A 22,213-nucleotide genomic window follows, 5' to 3' on the forward strand; every position below is an offset into this window, starting at 1 on the left:
AACACAAGTGTATGTTCATCAAGTAATCAACAAAGAACATGGCTCACTATGAGAACTGATAGTACGCATTGTATGCCACATGTTCGTATGTGGAGGATACAATATGAAGCAAGGCAAGTGGCAGTTTTGAGCCTGTTGATTCCAGAAGACTTCCAAAGTCATCACCAAATGTGCTCTCCGACTAACCTCATTCATACAACCAGCAACATGACACTCGGATTTAGGTCACGTACTGATTTCTTCACATAACAGTTTTCAATGAAAGAGAGAGAGAGAGAGGGATACACTCGGGATCTGGTGTGACATCATATTTTTCATGCTGAAGAAGTCATCAGACAATTGGCATTAAAAAATGGGGATAAATCATTGTGAAAAAAAGCTCCTCGTCCGGCACATTGAGTACTTTCCCAGCAGTTTACCAGCATAGTCTTTGATTTATTCATACAGTTAGTTTTCAGGAAATGCATTAGCAGAGTATATTGAAATGTCTGTTCCATAACCTGCCTTATTTCCTTGATCTGGGTTAGCTCCAGCTTGCAGTAGATGCAGAACGCAGTCGGCCTTGTTCTCACTAATGGCATAGTGAAGTGGCGTCCGTTCATCCTGTAGTACAGCAATAGGTACAAGTAGTGATAAACAAAAGAACACATCTTCTGACGTGCATAACTCAGGGGAAAACTGGTGTACCACTCTGATGGTGTGATTACTGCAGTATATTTTACAAATCAGACAGGGAAGTTCTCACTCACATGTACTAGCTTGTGTGCCCACAATACTGTCTGTACATGACATAGTCTCTACACTACCTATCACAATAATAGTAAAACAGAATGTTCATCAACTTAAATTATCGGAAAGGTTTGGGTTGGCTTTGCTCTCCAGTAGCGGATGCCGCATACAGTCGATACAACCCTGGCCACTGACAAAGTGAAGTGGTGCCTTTCCCTCCCATAACACAAGTGAATGTTCAGAAACTAACAAACAAAGAACATGGCTACTTGTGTGTCCACTATTGTTGTGTATCTTACACTCAAAGTTTCCAGGAACTGAGACCGACCAGTATTTATTTACATGGCTTGAACGATTACAGAGGATATGCAAGATAGAAAAGGAGACGAAAGAAATTGCATGACTATGTTGAAGCAAGAGGGAAGAAGAACTAGATTAAAGCCCAGGTAAAAACTATCATCGCTCTTTTGCACCATGGACACCAACGCCTGCCAGGCCTTGTCGGCGGTTTTTCCATGTGCAGTTAGCAGCTCACGCTTGGTGTCCGCAGACGTGCTGCATCCGCAGCATGCGCGCTCTAGCTTGCTGGCAGCAACAGCAACGCGCAATGTGATCAGGCACTCGTCTTCACTGAACTCGTTCTGTGCCGCCATGTCCTCGAATAACTCAAGGTAGGACTCTACCGTTTGTTTACCATCAAACTTAGGTATCTTGATGGCTGGCTTCCTCGTGATGGCACTACTATTCAGGATGCTGCTGTCGTCGCTAGAAGGTCGCAGAGTTGGAGGAGCAAATCACACAGCCCAGACCCTCTAGAGTCGTCAGCAGCATTCTGAATAGTAGTGCCATCGCGAGGAAGCCAGCCATCAAGATACCTAAGTTTGATGGTAAGCAAACGGTAGAGTCCTTCCTTCAGTTATTCGAGGACATGGCGGCACGGAACGAGTTCAGTGAAGACGAGTGCCTGATCACATTGCGCGTTGCTGTTGCTGGCAGCAAGCTAGAGAGCGCATGCTGCGGATGCAGCACGTTTGCGGACACCAAGCGTGAGCTGCTAACTGCACATGGAAAGACCGCCGACAAGGCCTGGCAGGCGTTGGTGTCCATGGTGCAAAAGAGCGATGATAGTTTTTACCAGTTTGTGAGGCAAACAACAAGAGAAACAGAGAAGTGGGCGAAACTTGCAATGCCTGAGTCATCAAGCCACAGTGGGACCAGCCAGGTGGACGAGAGTAAACTGTTTGCGTCCATAGTACAGCAAGTGATGCTGGAGTCTGTCGGTGCTAACACGAAGGCATTCATGATGCAGAAAAAAGTGTTATACCAAGGACATGAAAGCGTTCGCCGAAAAGGTATGGCCTATCAAACAGCCCATGGTTGGAAGACGAAGACGACGAAACCGATCATGGATGACGAGCATCAATTCGCATCGGCAGAGTGCCTGATTGTCGGGGTCGAGTTTTTGGGTCCAGTTATGTGTGCTGCCCAGCCACAGGCCGTCAGTGTCAGCTGTGTCGAGATAGACCGCCTATGGATGATGGAAGAATTTCCCGAAGTTACCAAGACGTTACCCAACTTCCCGATTGATCGTTGCGGTACATTCTACCAGGTTGGATTGCTGTGGCGATCGAAGAAGCGCCCCCAGACAACCTGAACCAAGCGATGGCAGCGGCGCAAGCGCTACTGAAACAGTTGGAGAGCAAAGGTGAGCGGACAGTGTATGATGAAGTCCTGATCAACGAGTATTTGGCGTTGCACACCACCGAGAAAGAGCCACACCCAGAGAGTGCTGGTTACTACATGCCACATCACAAAGTATTCCGCCGCGACGCTACGACAACAAAGACACGAGTCGTCTTTAAAGCGTCGGCTGCGTAAACCTGAGCAGCATCGCTGAGCAACATGGTCGATCCCGGTCCGTCAGTGCTACCATATCAAACCGGTATCCTGTTCAGGTTGCGTGGGTATCCATCGGCGTGTCTTGCTGCGAAGTTGTTGTCATTTGTTGTCAACGAATTGAGGGTGCCGATTCAGGAGATTGTGAGTTGGACCGAAAGTCTCACAATGTGGCACTGGATACTCCACTTGACTTAATTTTTGATTCAGTTGACTGAAGCCCTTTGGTGGGGAGAATGTTGTGTATGGCCTTGTCATGGGAAAGGTCTTCAGTGAATGTGTGTCAGATGTCGTCATGACTGTAACTCCTACTTGATTCCCTGGCTAGGTGCTGCTATGCTAGGCTATGCCATGCTGGTTTGTTTGAATTATTTCTTGAGCATTGAATTTATTGATTTGTATTTGACTTGTCTTACCTGTGTCTACGTAACTTGCTCTGCAGTATCCTTGATAAATGTGTTAGGCAAGTGCCTAGATGTCGTAGTATCCATGCTGGATTTTAGTCAGTAGACTGCTCTGTTGCACTGTTTGACGACGTAGTTACGTTCCTTTATTTTCCTTCGCACTAGTTGTTCGATTTTCTTGAGTTTAAGTGCACGTGTTGTAACTCCCTTTTCTCCACCTGCTCCCAGTCCCGTGCCATCTCCACACTAGGGACCTTTCGCATTTGCTACGAATCGAATGCGAAACGAAAGTTTGATTCGGTTCGTAATCGTTTCGTTGAAAATAGATTCAGTTTTCGCAAGTCGTCATGGAAATGTGCATGGCAACTACGAATACGGCCAGTAACTTGGCGTACGGGTGTTTACACGCACACGTGCATGGATGTTCTTTATTTTCATCGTACGATCGCATTGATTGTCCGCAAGGAAAAAAAACAAAAAAACCAAACAAAAACACGTGCATGGATCATGGAATCAAGGGAAACAATGTGTACCTGGCAAAACATGTGTAGCTGGTCAAATAAATGTGTACCTGACGGATTCGGAGCGCGCCACGAATGAAGAGGCTTCCATTCGTGAAAACGAGCTCTCCGCAGGGACTCTGACGAATCCTCGAACCCAGGTGACGAATCAGCATTCGTTTCGTATCCGTACCCGTGGTGCGAAAGGTCCCTACTTATACAAAAAGACGACGATAACTGCATTTGATAGACTGTTGATTGCAAGACGACTACAAAACAGAACTAGACATGACGAACTCAAGACGAAGACTAAGAAAACGGAAGTAAAGACTGCAACAACTGAACTGACAAACTGACAGACGGATCTATATACGGTACGGTAAGTCTTTATCTATATACGGTACGGTAAGTCTATATCTAGATATGCGGTACGGTAAGTCTTTATCTATATACGGTACGGGAAGTCTATATCTATATACGGTATGGTAAGTCTATATCTATAATTATACGGTACGGTAAGTCTATATCTATATACAGTACGGTAAGTCTATATCTATATACGGTACGGTAAGTCTATATCTATATACGGTACGGTAAGTCTAGTTACAACTCCCAGTGCTAGCTTGTTGTGTAGGAGAAAGTCCGTCTACTACACTGCACCCCCCCCCCCCCCCCCTCAAACACGGTGTATTTTATGTTTGTGTTTAGTTTAGTTGACGTCATGAGGTACTAATTTGTCTACCCAGACTGTACGAACTGTACTCAGTCGGGATCGAGTATCAATCTGGCTACATTTTCGGTGCATGCGTTTTCCGTATTTGATGCATGCAGTACACTGGCGTCGTATGCGCTGGTTGTAGGTGCACTTGTATGTGCACGCTCTGATGAGGACAGCGTGTTCGAATCCGCTTGTGCTTTGATAGCCCGTTTACCTGGGTTTCTATCCAGTTCTTCTTCTCTCTTGCTTCAACACAGTCATGTAATTTCTTTCGTCTCCTTTTCTTTTTTGCATATCCTCTGTAATTGTTCGTTCCATGTAAATAAAATTAATAAATACTGGTCGGTCTCAGTTTCTGGAACTTTTGAGTGTAAGATACAAACCAACTATATTACATGTCACGATTACACAGTCTACACACTATACCCGAGAGACCTCTTTTGGGTAGTGGTGTATAACTGTGTGAATCATGAAGTTGCTACAGTGGAGTCTGAACACCCTGAGGAAGGTGTATATACACTACCTATCACAATAACGGTCAAGCACATGCTTTCAACTTACATAAGTGGAAAAGGTTTGGATCAGCAAAAATGAATGAGTTCATCTCAAAGCTTCCCTTCACATCCAAGACTTAGTGTTCCTGTGGAGAATTGTGCAGTGGTTAAGACCATTTCAGCACAGGAGAGCAGTTTCACAGCTAGTTTTGGCTGTAAATGTTTCATGAGCTGCAACTTACCCTGTCAGGTTGGTTTGGATTGGCTTTGCTGTCCAGTAGATGCCGCATACAGTCGATATGACCCCGCTCACTGGCACAGTGAAGTGGTGTCTTTCCCACCTATAACACAAGTGAATGTTTAGCAAGTAGCCAACAAAGAACATGGTTCACTATGAGAGCTGATTGTATGCATTGAATGCCACATGTTCATCTGTGGAGGATACATTGATATGAAACAGGGCAAGTGGCAGCTTTGAGCCTGTTGATTCCGGAAGGCTCCTAAAGTCATCACCAAATGTGCTCTCCGACCAACCACATTCACAACACAAGCAACATGTCACTCTGAGTTATGACATAATTATAGTGATTCTTCACATAACTGTTTTTGATGAAAGAGAGAGGGGTGTAATGGGGATCTGTTGTGACTTGATTTTTGGAATAACCATTAAGCAATAACCATTAAGTATTGAATACTTTTCCAGCAGTTTGCCAACATAGTCTAAGATATATTTATACAGTAATGTGCTCACTATTTCGTATTTTGCTGCTTCGTTGCCATAGTCATTATTCAGAACCAATCAGGTTTAGAAGAGCACAATGCTCCAGTGGTTTTTCTTCCTTAATAACACATTCGTGAACTTCATTCTTGTGTCACGTTACTCCTTCCTATAATAATACCAAGAGTATAACCCCCAAGAGGGTGCAACACTGCATATGGGGTCTCCGACGGCAAAAACTAACATCACATGTCTCAGGTACGTTCGTACTACGTACAAATGAAGGATAGCGTGCGAGCAATCCGAATATCTGCCATGATCATGCTGGGGATTTACATACCCGCAGTGAGTTTCTATCGGAGAGTGCTTTTTTATTACTCCGCTGCTCGCTAAAAACGAGCTAGAAACGTACAACTGCGACACTACACCACGTGATGTGAGTTTTCGCCGTCGGCGTACCCCATAGAAAGGGTATCAGAAGTTGTACACTCTTGGGGGCTTATATACTCTTGATTATACTCATAAAACTATAGTGCTGTCCTATGAAAGTGTCTTAGAAAAAGACCGTTTATCCAGAGCAGCTAGCACTTCATATACTGTCTTTGCTGCTTTCTGAGTAGATCTATCTGTCAAGTGGCTGTTAAAAAACTCGCAGGCTTGCAGGCTGGCCAGCAAGAAACTTGGAGGAACTGAGCTGTGAATGGAGCTGTAACCGACTAACAAGTTATCCCTATACCTTCAGGCATGCAGTGTGATGCATGTCACAATAGGCATAACACACCCATATACCAAACAATAATTATCACTCTGAGCCTATAGGCATAACAGATGTCTCGCGCTCGTGAGACCAACCCTGCTTACGAATTACACTGGATACTAAAGATTTATTCTAGGGTTGCAAGGAATATTCGAATATTCGATTGATATCCGTTTGTAACCCGATGGAAGGAATAGTTCCCCCCTTTAGAATACGGTATTCGTTTGTTTTGACACGTGCGCGCACTCTGCTCTTGTGTCGATCTATGGTAGTAATTCTTGAATGGATGGAATGATATGTACATACTTGTATGTTATGGGTAGAGAAAGGAGACTATGACTCACAAGAGTAGTGGACATGACTCCACTAGACATCTACTTGATCTGGAACAACCGGGGACTAGTCAAACTCTTTCTAAGATTCTTTTAGTATAAAATATTGGATTCGTTTACCAAAAAATGGATTTAGTTCCATTTTACATTTTTTTCACCCTTAGAAATAATTCAGCATTTTGAGAGAATATTTGGTATTCGTTCGTTATGGGCGAGTAGTCGTTCGTTTTGTGAAATAGAATATTCGTTGCAGCTCTATTTTATTCCCGCAGCTATGCAAAAGACATTACTGTATTTAAAAATAACGTCCGGCGCTAGCTAAGGTCCACACAGCTTTAATTCCGTCATTGCTTGTGGTGCCGTTGGGCATGCCTGGCGCTATCCCTTACGTGTCCCGTACCGTACCATCAAAGACAGCTGGCCATCTTATTCAAATAGGGCTTTCAACTGCAAAATCAGAACGTGAAACAACTTGGGAGAATATGTACGTATGTGAAGTGTATCCTGTATTGGGGTAATGCATGCAGGCGATAGTGCGGGTTCGAATCCTATGCTATGGTTAAAAACATAGGAGAAATGAAAAAGAAGCGTCATTTTACTAAGGATTTATTTAGACGTCACGAACAAATTTTGGTAGTGTCATTTTTTCTTGCCGCTAATAGTTTTCAGTCTGTGTTTTCGTGTAGAGTGACTTCGTTCAGTGTTGAAATGTCTTCAGGTTCTCCTTCCGGTTCTGAGGGAGCTGATCCTGTGCTGGCGACGGACAATGAGGTGAGTATAGGGGCGTCGGATATCGGAACCACATCAAGTGTTAGTAGGAAATCCGCCTGCAGATCGGTCAGTAGATCCAGATCTGTTTCGCTAGTATGTCTCCAGAAGCAGGGGTTACCAGTAGGGCAGATTTTGCTTCCGTCGACAGTTTACCGTAATGTCCCGATTCGATCTGGCGTCGAGCAGACCGATCTGTGGATATCGCTGTTCTAGGGCGAAAATGAGTCTGGCCCGGACGAGAAGCAATCTCAGGCAGATTATGTGACTCGCTCTCTCATTCTACCTGACATCCTCTACAGTTCTAACGCATACCTCTCCTCCCTAACATCAGCCCAAAGACGGTTCCATCAGTTCGAAAAACATGTATGATGAGCTAGACAAAACACATAGTGTAGGGCACTGAGCTTTCAAGCTCTCTCGTCATGTTCAGACACACATTCAGACACGCATTCACACGCACATTCAGATACACGTGTTCACACAGGAACCATGCCAACCAAATATCTATGATAAAACTGGTTTCCTCACTGGATCAGTCACGTTCGGATCCGCACCGGCATCGAGCAAATACTGTAAACACTTGACGGAGCCTTGATTAACAGCTACATGAAGAGCACTACCGTAGTATCTTATCTGCATGCTTATCTGCAAGTACCAAAAAGTGGAAATACAACATACAGAGCAGATACTGAAAGTAATGACATTAGAAGGCAATTCTAATGACTTTTGAGTCGATCTACATGTAGGTCCCTAGTTGCCAGAGTGGTGGTTCTGTGCAGTACCGTAGTCTGTCAAACTGGCCACTGGATATGATGCACACACCTGGTACTATTTTCCCTGTCATGAAGATTACAAGTGATTCATTCAACACCCTACTTTAAGTACAATTTTAACAGTGAACACCTACAAATTTTGCGGAAAAGTTTTATCCATCCTAACTGCAGCTAAAAATGGAACCTGGTGGGAAAGACCTCATTCTCAATCAGGCGCTGCACTTTATGTGTTTTTGGTGTCTGGAAACCACCTTTTTTGGCTAATCTTGAAAAAGAAAAGGTGTGTCCACTCAACCAACCTAAGGAAGTTTAGCAACAGTGGCTATGTCCTTATTTTGAAGTGAGAGAAAGAGAGTTGCTTCACTTTCAGCTCAATCTTCTCTCCTTCTTCAGTGGAGAGTAGCTACAGAGATCGATATCTGGTCCGCTCCTGGACTGGCAGTGACGTTCAAGAAGTCTGCTTTGTCTCGTAACTTGAGCCAAGCACGCACCATGCACATTGGGTTGATGGACAAGCCAGAGAGCACATTTACAACCTTGCTACTTACTACATCACTCCCTTGAGGTTCACTGTAAACCGTATGTATACTCTCCGGCATCCAGACATATTTAGGTGTGGCCTGGGCCCACCCGGCTGTAGGGTCCAACTGCGGCCGGTACAAAAGCCGTTTTTCGAAGAATGCTCTGGTATTAAACGTTACATCAGCGCCATCATTCAAGCCACGCCATGCTAACCACATAACAACAACTAGACACGAACAATATTCCCACAGCATGAAATTCCAGGCACATCCGGAACCTCAAGAAATCCAACACCCAGTATAAGTCCAGTGGAGGGTAAATATGGCGCCCGGGCGTACATCAACATCACCTAGTGATGTTCCCTCTGCACCAGAGAAAAGTCCCACATACTCAACAGTCAACACCCTAAATCAACATCTAGTCTCAACCAGTGCTCGGAACTCATGTCCAAATGCTGGCATGAGAACAAATATTCCCTCAGCCTCGACAATGTCACATAACTGTCCCCACCTCGACAGCCTCCTGACTACACCAACCACACACCCTGCACCGATATAACCATGACTGCTAGGCTTGAAACTAACACAACCGATACAGGGCATGCACACAGTTGTTTTTTCTCCTTTTTTGATACTCATCCTGCTTCTCTCTCTTTCCTCTCCTTTGGTTCCTCATCAGGAACATTATGCTGACCTTTCAAACAAACTTCCAGTCAACTGCGCCATCATGCAGGTGGTTTATATCATGCATATAAACCCCATATATACCCTATATAAACCTCATATACCACCCAAGAAGTCACTTCAGCAATCAGTAAACAAAAAAAAGGAGGCGCCGTGTCACCAGCAGTTTGAGTCCTGTTGGAGAATTAGGGTCACCCAGTGCTGCCATCATTCTTTATCATTGGTCGGATCTGTGGTGGAATGTTTACCAGTGCTGCTGCCAAGATTGTCTTGTGATGCTGCATTCTGATGTTGGTCACGGTCTTTAACCCTAGAACAGCCAACGGTGTCATTTGACACCGCGCGAGTCAAACATTTGGAATTACCGAAATATGGCTAATCAGAATAAGCTCAAATCTTGTGACTATTCCTATTTTTTCTTCTTCTTTCGTCTGCCATGAACCTTTGATTTGTAATTGATGAGGTACCATAATGGCGAGTACGTATACCTAGAACGGCCAACCAGTGTCATTTGACACCTGCACTATAAAAAGCCATTATTGCAGCTAGATGGAAACAATATGAACACATATCGAAGGTGTCGGCCATATCAAGTTGCTCGTATGCCAACCAGACAAAAGAAAGGTGCATGGGCAGGAAAATCGCTGAATACAGGACGAAATATATGATCACCATACAACCGTCGGGCGAGAATCGCGAATTTGGGGCGGGTAACCATTAGTGCACAGATTACACAAACACTCTTCAGCTAATGATGGTGCTGTGTAGATAATCCTTTCTAACTACTTGACGAGCTAATAAGGCTCTTGAACCAAACCTCTTCCTCCTCCGCTTCAGGCTAAACGGGTAGGCAACCGCTGGGATGCCTCCTCTCTCTTTATTGGCCCCGGATGCTGCAGAAGGTGATTGCTAAGTCATAACTGATAACTTGATCATCAGTGCATTACTGGTCAAGAAACTGTTGAAGAATAAAGAGTTGCAGTATGAACCACTTTGGGAAATTGAAGTGAACTAACATCTTATTTCATTGCCAATAATCGCGGATTGCATTTTGTTTTTCAAGTTTACATTGTAGGATGCAAAGATGGTAGACATAGAAGGTAGAAGTAGCAAGAATTATCAATGGTCCGCCTAGTGTAAACCACCTAGAGCCATATGTTTTACATGGTGAGAGTAGGAAGCCCCACATCGGTCAATTCTAGTGAAAGACGAGATATGTCCTTGACCGTTTCGATGGAATGTGGTGGATCTACTCAACAAAGACTATTCCAGAAGATGTCACCCTGCAAGGGGGTTACATAAATGAATAGATGTGACAGGAATCAACGCCTTCACAATATCCCAGACCTTTGCTAGTTCATGCGCATCCAGAAAACGCTCATTCCTGCAATGGTCAATAAGCTTGTAGATAGTTATGGCATCTGGTTGCTAAGTGCCAGCCAAGGAGAAAAGAAGGGTATACCTCTTTGAAAGAGTCTAAAATGCAATCATTACTAGCCTAAACCATCTCTAGCAGCATATGTGTCAGCTTGGTGAAAAAATGATGCTCATAGTCAGTCGATGTTTGTACTTGTTACTGTGTTTCATTCATCGTGACGTTCGAGTAATCCGATTATGCCAAAGCACATATTCCCGAAAAACAGTTCCTCATGTGCCCAGTGACGTTGACACATGGCTTGTTATTGTAACTCTGTGATTATAAGAAATTACTATGCAAGTACTTGAAGTTTTGCCAGTAATTGAGCTCATCCTTCGCAGTTGCCGTTACGCGTAAATTGTATTTTAGTTGCGTATAGCCAACAATAGTGTCTGGGCGAATCCTAAATTGTTGTGTACATCATAAATGCCGATAGTGATAGCCAGCACTGAAAACAAAAACTGTAATAACCTATATCATAGGTCTTTAGACATGGAAATGTATGCAGGTGTCAAATGACACCGTTTGGCCGTTCTAGGAGTACTGAAAGTGGTGGCCGTCCTAGGGTTAAACTGCCATGGTCTGGCGTATAGAGGCCTTGGCCAGAAGTTTGGGGATATAACAAGTGAGAGGGCACTGGCTTCAACCATTAGTCGTGCTGACACCTTTCCATTGTCTGCTCTGTGCATGCTGCAGTCATGCACAGTGGTCTCTGCACCAGCCTTGGCTGACCTTTGTTTGACGAATGCTGCTTGACTCTCCTCAGTGCAGGACTCGCTCAGATTTCCAACGTACAACATGGCTTTCCTTGGCCTGGGTGGCTCCTCACTGAGTGCATTCACTTGCTTCGTCAACAGGTCGATTTTGTTCAGTAGCCTTGTCTCATGATCGGCCGACTATGACACGAGGGAGGAATGTTGTGACTAGTTCTACGACAGAAATCTCAATTCCTGGGAGGGAACTCAACAGTTTGATCTCCGACTCGGTCATCCCGCGAATGGCGGTTTTTCCAGATCGGGACATCTCGGCCCACCAAATGCTACTGCTAGGCTGTTACCTAATGTACTATCTAGTACTAATTAACTATTCAGTACCTACCCTTCTCCAGACCGGCCTACTGCCGGCTGGCTACTGCAAAAACTGCGAAAACTGCGGAGCTCGAAAAAGGAAACTGCCCTGCTCAGCTCAAACTGTAGTAGCAAACATGATATGTTCTTGGGAACACCCTCAGCTATTAGCTTGGTTTTTTTTTTTTTTTTTTTTTTTTTTTACTATGTTCACATACCCAACTCATGAATAATACAGAAGACAATGGTACTGAGACAAGGACAAACGTGACAACTACTGAGAAGGGGCTGCACCGAGGTGCAGCAGTGATGGTGGGGCATTGATGGCTCTGCCGACCTGAGGTCTCGGCATCACGGCCAGAAACACGCACCAAAAACAAAAGATAGAGCTGTAAGGGTCAGCAAAAATAAAAAATAAAGCAAGGGCAAGCAGCAGCTAGTACTACTGTGCAGCGCATTCGTAGCAATGGGAGTCGTTGACGGGGCACTAGAATGTAGGTGGGTCGACAGGCAGAATGTCCGTGGACCATCGCCAATCCTGTCGGCGGAGGTATTCGTTGACGTTGCACTTAAACTTTTGAAGATTTTTGCGAGTTGGGGCGGAGTCTAGAAAAGCTGGCGGCAGGGAATTCCACAGCTGGATTGCACAATGTGGGAAGCTGCGGAGAATGGTGTCTGGTGCTTGACGCGGTAGCGGATTTCGTAGCTGGTAACTGTGGCCGGCGGCCATGCGGAGATCGTTTCGAGTGCGAGTGGCGTCACGGGGCTCAAGCCTTGGTGGGAGGACTGCTAGCAATTGAGTCGGACCGGTGATGAAATGCAGTTTGTAGGTGTATGTTAATGCAGCAACGTATCGCCGTAGGCTGAGGCTCTGGAGCTCCGTCCCGGGACCAATGATGCGCAATGCACGGCGTTGGATGCTATCTAGGGGTGATAGATGGGAGGGAGCAGCTCCCATCCAGACGAGCGGAGCATACTCCAAAACGGGCCGTACAAACCCCTTGTACACCGTGAGGCGGCCTTCTCGGGAGAGATAGGGCGCAGCTCGCCGCAGGAGGCCCAAGCGCTGTTTGCCACGTATAGACACTGCGCGGATGTGCTCCGCGAAGGACAGCTTCGGATCAAAAGTCACCCCCAAGAGCTTTATTGTGGATGACTCTGGCACAGGGTTGCCTCCAAAGAGGAGAGAGGGCAAGGCTAGCTGCGCTCTTTGCAGCGTGACTGTCATAGCCTGGGATTTCGACGGCTCAAACGCTACACGCCATTCCTTGCCCCAGTCTGACAGACGATTGACGGTGTCCTGAAGCAAAGCAGCAGCAGTGGGGAGGTCGTTACGGAGAAGAGTGTACAATGTCGTATCGTCAGCATAGGCTTCCAGCTGCGTGTTCCCAGCAAGGCATGTTGATACGTCGTTAATGTATATGAGAAACATGGTTGGCCCCAAGATGCTGCCTTGTGGGACTCCCGCCTTGATGGGGTATGGACGGAAGGTTGCACCACCGACAACACACTGTATGCTTCGGTTAGACAGGTACGATGTCAGCCATGCAAGGAGGATTCCTTGGATGCCACATTGCTGTAGCTTGAAGAGGACACCTGCGTGAGAGACCTTGTCGAAGGCTCCAGCGATGTCAACTGCAAGTACGCGTGCTGCGCCCCCGTGTCCGATGGAGGATGCCCAGGAGTGGTGTAGTGCAGTAAGAGCGTCGGCTGTACCCAAATTCCGTCTGAAGCCAAACTGATTCGCTGCAAGCAGTGAGTTACCCTCGAGGTAGTTCGTAATTTGCATGTTGATAATGGTCTCCATTACCTTGGATATCACACTAAGGAGGGATACGGGGCGGTAGTTCTTGAGCTGTGAGCGAGATGAGCGTTTATGCACAGGAACAACATTGGCGAGCTTCCAGGCCTGAGGTTGGTATCCATGCCGGAAGCACAATGAGAAAAGCTTGGTCAGGACCGGTGCGAGCACCGAAGCGCATTCTTTCAGGACACGGGGGGAGATGCTGTCGAGACGGCGCAGGAGGCGGTGAACATTCTGGATGCGGAAGTGGACGTGGGTGAGTGGGGGATGTGGGTGAGTAGGCCCTGGGGTTCCAAGGGAGGCACGATGTAGGTCCCTGTCACCCAGGCTGCACTTTCCAGCAAAGAAGTGACCAAAGCAGTCAGCCTTCTCCTTGCTGGTAATGTGTTCCTTCCCGGCATTGTCGAGGAGGAGGGGGATGTCAGAGTTTCGGCCAAGACCGCATGCTCCTTTCAGGTTGCACTGGTCATCATCGCTGATAGACCCGAAGACACGCTTCTGAAGAGGCTCGTCATTCATTGTTCTAGAAAACAAGAAGCATGAAGACACTAACCGAACCCAGGAGAGACACAGAAGGAATGAGTACTTAGCAGCTAGTGTGGCCATTTTTACTTTCTATTTTGGCCCCCAGGCAAACCGGACATGCTTCTAATGAAAACAAGACAAGCACAGCGTATTCTCGAAGGTCGTCACTCCCCAACTTTCTGATTTCGACTACTTTCGGAGGTGAAGCTCTGCAGACCTCCACTGCACAGACTCAAAACTCGCTCCTTTTTTTTAAAAGTGCAATGAAAGCAGAATGAGTTGACTGTCAGTTTGTACGAAGGTCAGCATAAGTATACTACATCCCACTAGTACACTTGTACTTCCTCCGTTAACAAAAACTTCGTGATGGATTTTGATGGATATGAAAACGCTTAGAAGAGATCAAGAACAGTTTGTATCAATTGCAAATCACTGGACGAACGTAGTTCAGCCTATGTACAGCACCTTTACAAAAGAAACTGTTTGCGGAATGAGCAGAGTGTTCAGTTTGCGTCGCTTTCGCTCGACTCATTTTTGACCCTGCGTCGCTGTCGCCATCTGCTGCACGCGAGTCGTCATCTCTCTCGACTCGTTGTTCAGCTCGTTTCAGCCTTGCCTTCTTTGATCACACTCCGCCGAACTTGATGTCGCTGTGGGTCAAGTAAGTTGGCTTTCAAGCTGCGTGATCCCCCTGCGGTGGCGATTACTCATTTCCACCACAGAGTTGTAACATTTTTTTACGACTCCTTGGTTTCATCTCCCCTCTCCAGCACTCCGCTAAACGAGGAGTAAAAGGCACAGCCAAACGGATTCCATTTTCTCCGATGGATACTCTTGCCAGCACTGAACGGCAGCGGCTAGCAAGTCCAGTCGACTTTCCTTAGCCACAAGACTCGCGTCGGGCTGCAGACTTCTGAAAGTATGCATGGTCATCAGCATTCGATTCTGGGCTTTGCGCAGGTTGAACAAAACTTGAATTCAAATAATGATTTAATTCATTGCATCTTGCGATCGGAGCAGCTCCTTGTTCACTCGCTCATTGTGTGGGCTCACTGCTCCGTTCCGTCAGTCTCTATCACTCTCAAACTCAGTGCTAGAGTAGTAGAGAGGCCAAGCAGCGCAGTATCCCTCGGAGAAATGTTATTTCAGTTTCGCTCGCCATGACGGTCATCACCTATGTTGCCACAGCGCAACCATCGATTCCGATCGACTTGCTGTGAAAGGTCGTTTTCCTCGCATCATACCTCTTTCATGGCACGCCAGGGAAGGCCGAGAAAGTGATCACGACTCATTTCACGGCATTTTGTGCGCAAAGCAGTCCCTCTAAAATCCATCACGAAGTTGTTGTTAACGGAGGAAGTACGTGAAATATAAACCATGATGTAAACTTCGGCTGTGCCGTTTGTATATCGGTTTATATTTCACGTACAAGCGTACTGTTGGGATGTATTATATACTTATTTGTTGCCCGTACAAGTGGCCCTGCCATAGGTTTTTTGAAGGTTATCAGTGTTCTTCTAAACCATGGTCCATTACACTTACACTTATAGTACACTTACACTTATAGTACACTTACCAGTACTCCCGGAGAAAGAGGGATACTGTAATGCCCTGGAAGGTTCAGCAAGTCCTTGTCAACAGTGCTTGCCAAGAACTTGACAACAGAAGTAGCATTGTGGCTACAGGCATCCCTCAGTAACCTTGCCTGCAAGAAAACATAACACAGCACAGTAGAACAGAGTGCACTAAAATTAATAACAAACAACAGAGCAGAGAGCACTAAACAACTAGTCTTTTCAGTACTAACGACGAGAGTATATCGCCATGAAACAATTCAGCATGCCAAATAGCAAATGACAATAAATACAGTAGAGTGCCGACTACTCACACCCCTTGGTGTGCAGGCTGTTTCCAGGGGGTTCGAATAAGGAGAATGGCCGGATAAGGGAGCAGTCACACATAATCTAAACCATGCATATTCCCAAGAGTACATAACCCCCCAGAGTGTGCAACTCCCACATACCCTGTTGTCCCGACAGAATTTCAAGTTGACGTCTTTATTTATGACGCAATGCTCCTTGCAGCAGTGATTTACAACATGTGTACGGGTGTCAACGCATCACACGTTTTTCTTTGCAATAATTTGTACAGGATCGATCGGCTTCGGTCAACCACAGGTTCCGGATTCGTCTGATAATCCGTGTACAGTGCGCATTGCATCATCAAAATGACGTCAACTTGAAATTCTGTCGGGACAGCACCCATAGTGGAGTTGCACACTCTGGGGGGTTATGTACTCTTGATATTCCCTCATGTCAATCCATGCATGCACCGACGCCACAGAACTAGGCAGAAGGACGATCCAAACAGAGTAAAACTGGAGAACGTTTTCATTCCATTCTTGCAGGGTTATATGAGGCATCGACAGCAAGAACCGGGGTCCTGGCGATTTTTCAAAATGCCAATATTTGCGAAAAACCGAACTGATGTCGTTTTTTAGTCACCGCGATCAAAGCGGAAAGACTTCTTGCGATATCGCTTTGAAAGTGCTTTCCTCTTGGTGGCTTCGCTATAATTTGTTGTCATTGCAGTTGTAGTTTATCCGCCAAGCACTTGGGACGTCCAGGTAGGCGTTTTCAGCCACCATGGAGGCGTTTGCGCTCTGGGTAGCGTCTGCAAATCATGCGCTGAAAAGAGAGCGGAACAAATAATTTCTTGGCGGAACGATCCCGTCATGAATTCTTGATAGAGCACGAGCGACTAGAATATTTGGCAGCTGGATCTCCAGAGATACTTCGCTGCCTGTGATAGTCCCCCGCAAGAAGAATCAGGTGAAAGTGAAGATGTTTCGCTCAGATGACAAGCCATCAGCGGAGGCAGCGCAGACGACGAGTTTGAGAGTTCCGTGACACGAAGTGGCGACGCGGACAGCAGCGCTGAGAGTGACGAACGAGGTTCAGTACTCCGTGGCGACTATTCGCAGCTGGATAAGTTGGTGAGATACGGAGACAGCCCTGAATGAACTAAACCTTACTTGATTCAAGACATTTTGTGAGTAAAATTGTTGCAAGTATACATGCACGCTTGCGGTGCGCATGAAATTTGTCACAGTATTATACATGTACCTACGAGCTGCTGTGCGTAGGAGAGCAAGACATGCTTGCTGGATGTATCTGGCTTGGCCCAGCATGCATATCTAGTCTTGTACTAAGTTGCAGATTCTTCCCAGCCATGTAAAATGTCAGTTGCTTGGCTTCTTTCTGTCTGACAAGTCTGCATACAACACCAGACTTGCACATGACAGGGATTGAGTTTTCAAGTAACATTGCAGCAAGTGCAGGCAACAATGTTACTATAATATCAACTAGAGTACGCTGTGCTTCCCTGAAGACCTATAAATATGCTAAATTATTCTCAGTCACTCCATTAGAGCTAGCTGTAACTGCGTTCCATTTTGCCTTTTTGCTGACCATTTTTGTTGACCGTCACCCATCATTTCGGGCGTACTTTTTACCATCTTGTAAGGTGCCCAGAGCCCCAAAATTTGGCCCATAGATCACTCATTTAGTGGACAGTTCAAAGCCATCAAAAACTCATTTTTGCCAAATATCACCTAACCCTGGTTTTTGCTGCCCATGCCTCATATAGGGAATCATGAAATAACTTAAAGACTACAAATATAAAGGCAACGAGTTCGTAAGAGATTACATCTAACATTTCACGAAGCGGGAATGAAAGGGGTGGAAATTGGTGGCTAAAAGGGCACATTTACTCAGTGGGTGAAAAAGAAAGAAGGCAGGAGAACACGTCACATGGTACTAATAACACACTCATGAGGACTAGCACCATGTAACTGCAAAGACAACACATTCTCCTTTTGTACACACAGCTCAAGGAACACCTTACAAATGTACAATAATTCGAAAACGCACACGTACACACATACACACGCAACCACACCCACACACATACACATGCACACACCTTGGACCTTGGACGCCCATCGCTAGTGCGGTGATAGCGCGCGAGCTGAGCAATATGAGAAGTGACGCTTCAAGTCACGCGCCCGGCGAAATGTTCCTCCCCACATGCACTGAAAACTCTTCGCTGACCCTGGCGGAGGACGGCGAGACAACTTCCTCCACTCTCCCCTGTCTTGTGCCACATCATACCAGTTACTTTCCGGGATCCCCACCACGGCCAGGTTAGATCTAGCGACATCACGCCATCTCTTCCTGGGGCCGTGACTGGGACCCCTCGACGGAAGTTCCCCGAAGAGGACCTGCTTGGGGAGACGGCTGGAGTCCATCCTGGCAATGTGACCAAGCCAGCGAAGACGATGGGACCGCAGAAGCTCACGGATGTCTGCTGGGAGTCTGACTCGCTTTGCAATATCCTCGCTGGTGACCCTGTCCTGCCATTGTGTCGAGCGGGATACACCACGAGGCAACAACCATGGCAAAGTAGATATTGAACAGAGTAGGTGCCAGGGTACAGCCCTGCCGGAGACCATTGGCCACAGAGATGGCATCTGTTAGCCCTCCAGCAATGCACACCCTGGCCTCCAGGCCATCGTGGACACTCCGGATTAAGCCGAGCATATGCTGTGGCACACCAACTCTCTCCAAGACCAGCCATAATGCATGAAGGGGAATTGAGTTGTACGCCTGTCTGAGGTTGACAAAAATGACGTACAGCTGGGAGGTATGCTCAATGGGCTTCTCCAAAAGCTGGCGAGCCACAAACATCATGTCCAAGCAACCACGGCCCTTCCGAAAACCACACTGCGACTCTGGCAAGATATCTTCTGCCAGTTTTCATTAGACGAACCTGGATGACACGAGCAAACAACTTCCCAACAACGTCCGGAAGACTTATGCCACGCCAATTGTCACATCGGCAAAGGTCTCCTTTCTTTGGAATCGTAACAATCTCCGCATCGCGCTACTCAGGAGGTACTGAACCGCTCAACCACACCGCCCGAACAATATTAAATATACACTGATGCAAGCCTTCCCCGCCGTAGCGAAGGAACTCTGGAGCAATCTTAGACTCCCCCGCAGCTGTACCCATGTTAAGTCTCCGCATTGCACACATCACCTCGTCGAAATCTGGAGGGAGATCTAGACTCACACGTGACTCCTCAGTAGGTATACTCTGTAACACAGTGATATCAACATTACTAGCAATGATGAACACCTGCGAAAAGTGCTGACTCCAGCAATCAAACGTGTCGTGGACGCAGCAGGACGATGGTTGAAGGATTGGCATCTCCTCATCAACGCCACAAAAACAGTCGTCCTTTACTTCCAACCCAAACACACCATCCACATCACGCTCCACTCGACTCGGCTACAATAGGTCCACCAACATAGGCACCTTGGTGGTACACTCCAAGACAATATGCGATGAACCCAATACATCATAGAAACCACCAACATAGCCAAAAATCTACTACACCAACTCCACAAGACACGTGGCACAATGAACGCTTCCAGCCTACTATTAATATACACGACCTACATCCGGCCCGTTCTCGAGTACGGCAGCCTTGCCCTCTCCAACATCACACTGCAACAGCGGAACACACTGGAGAGAATTCAATGCCGTGCTATACGCATCTGCCTTCGGATTCCCCTCTTTGCACCAGTTCACCACAGTCCCCTCCAACGTCACGCAAAGCTTCCCACCCTTAGCTCACAACTCCTTGTTAAACAAGTCCTACAAGCATGGGACATTCACCACCAAACCTCCCCACCACAAATGCAACAACCACATCTTGCACCACAACGTCAACACCAACCATACACCCTTCGACAGACAAGGACCTACTCCATCGGACACACACACACACACACACACAAACAGGCACCGAGATTCCCCCATCAACAGTGCCCTCCCCTCTACAACTCACTCCCTATCGACATCACAACCCAACCTCGTAGAAATTCTTTCCATAAACAATGTATCCAGTCTTATTTTGAGCAGAACCTGTTCCTGCTCCGCGTATCCCCCTGGTTTCTGATATCTCAAACGTGTACTTAACTATCTCGATCACCCCTGCTAACGTTATTGCCCCCGCTTGTTTTTCATGATGCATTGCTTCTTACCTCCCCGGTTAATTTTCATCTAGCTGTTTCTGGCTGGTGTCAGTTGTATCACAATAATCAATCGTCCTTATTGGCGTCACGCCATCGTGGAATAGAATAATAATAATGATCCCTGAGACCCTCAGGGCTGGATGTTAAAAAACCTTCTTGATTGTAAACGGCTGACGTGGTAGCCGGTCGTCTCCCAGAATGTACTCCATGCAATTTCCTGAAGGATTTCCAGCACGTGCAACCATCCTTTTGCGGGTTCTCTGCGTCGGTAGCAACCTCCACAATCCACCTCTCCTTTGCCAGACAAACCTCTCAGCTAACTGACCTTTGGGCAGCCCTGAATTCCGTTCGCTTTGAGGTACTTTCGTTCGCAGGCATACGCTCATGTATCAACTGCTTCTCCCCAAGCAAGGGCTCCAAAATTGACTGGCTCTCCAGAAACCAGTCAGGTTGTCTGCCTTTGCCATTGGCCAGCACCCTAGACGCAACACCTTGAATATCAGGACATGCAGTGTCCCAGGCCAACTTGACTTTGCTGTTCTCATCTATGTCAAGAGCACGTTCGCAGGCATTCTCCATCTCCTTACGAAACGACTCTCGGACGTCACCGCTCTGCATCCTATGCACGGCATAGGGCTTCCTCCGCTTGTTGGACTGTGTCTTAACTTAAGCAGAACGAAATCGAGTACAAGTCTGGTGCAAACCAAGAAATGATCCGTCCAACACAGCGCTCTGCGCATGACACTTACATCTCGGCAATAACAGCGCTGGTCAGAGCGCATCACGATGTAATCTATTAAATTTTCATTCTGAGTTGCTTGGTGTACCCAAGTTCCACGTTTACGTTTCTTCTTCCTGAACCAAGTATTCATGATGGACAGATCATGGATTGCACAAAACGACAGCAAGTCTTCCCCAGCTACATTGCATGATCCAAACGCACATGACTCCAGCCATCACCATCGCCACACATGTCATCGAAACGAGCGACATCACCAAACATCAGGTCGCATGATGAACCAACACGAGCATTGAAATCCGCTAAGAGTAGCAGAATATCGCCAGAATCGACTGTGCTCATGACTGACTGTAGATTACTGAAGAAATGATCCTTGACTGCCGGGATGGCCTTGCTTGTTGGAGCGTAGGTGATGACGACTGTCACGAAGAAGTCGGACCGCCTCTTGAGATTGCTACCCTATCGCATCTTGAAGCCCTGCGCTACGACTAGAATTCGTGCAGTTACAATGCGCGAACTGATAGCTTTCCATTGCTCGCCACTGCGCCGCCACAACTCGGTCGTCTTCGCATTCACCAATATTCCCACGCCTTCATTCCGTCATCTAGGCTCACCTTCGCCGGGCAAGGCACGTCCAGAGTGGAGGAAAATGCCCCCACGACAGGCCAAATGTCGTTCCCAAACCAGCGCGCCACCAGCCACATCGAAATTGAAATTGCGAAGTTCGTTTGACAGAATATCGAGCTTCCAGTCGACAGGCCCGTCACCGGCCGATGTACGTCCTCTACAAGTCCTAACGTCCTCACTATCCTCCACCAGAGAGCGAACATTCCACGTCGCAGCAGTCAGAACATTCCCTTTCCTGACACTCTTTCTCTTCGCCACCATTTCGAAAATTCCAATTTAAAATATCGCTCCGCTCGTCTTGTGCAGCGTGTTGTTCGAACTCCACCAGGCAACTTGCAAGGCTACCTAGTGGGCCACCACAGCCATGGCCTGGTCTACACCACAAGGCTCACGGCTGCTTAGGGTGGCTAAAACATCCTGAAGAAGGAGCTCACAAAAAGCAAACCTTCCTCTCCACACTCAACAGCACACAACGCTCACGCACACACACACACACACACACACACACACACACACACACACACACACACACACACGCACACACACACCTGCCCAGTGCTGTAGAGCCACTATCACTGGGGTCAAGTGTGCCCCAGACGGGCAGCTAAGGGACAAGGAGCACACCACCTGCTGGCA

General features: G+C 46.8%; 2 long non-coding RNA genes across 3 annotated transcripts in view; both read right to left on the reverse strand.

Moving 5' to 3' along the window:
* LOC135824557 (uncharacterized) overlaps positions 1-22,213 on the reverse strand; it is a 200,085-nt gene that overhangs the window by 163,302 nt on the left and 14,570 nt on the right. The window contains exon 3 of one of the 2 annotated variants that reach the window (XR_010554878.1): positions 15,694-15,815. The exons of the other annotated variant lie outside the window; for it this stretch is intronic. This is a non-coding gene — a long non-coding RNA (uncharacterized LOC135824557). Of the gene's footprint in view, positions 1-15,693; positions 15,816-22,213 lie in introns of those variants that run through there. 2 annotated transcript variants of the gene reach the window in all.
* On the reverse strand, positions 511-7,954 carry LOC135824558 (uncharacterized). Its single transcript, XR_010554879.1, has 3 exons — positions 7,848-7,954; positions 4,984-5,082; positions 511-603 (listed from the first exon to the last, which is right to left on the reverse strand). It is a non-coding gene; the product is annotated as an uncharacterized LOC135824558 (long non-coding RNA).

Source organism: Sycon ciliatum, chromosome 9, assembly GCF_964019385.1.
Source record: "Sycon ciliatum chromosome 9, ocSycCili1.1, whole genome shotgun sequence".
Taxonomy (NCBI): domain Eukaryota; kingdom Metazoa; phylum Porifera; class Calcarea; order Leucosolenida; family Sycettidae; genus Sycon; species Sycon ciliatum.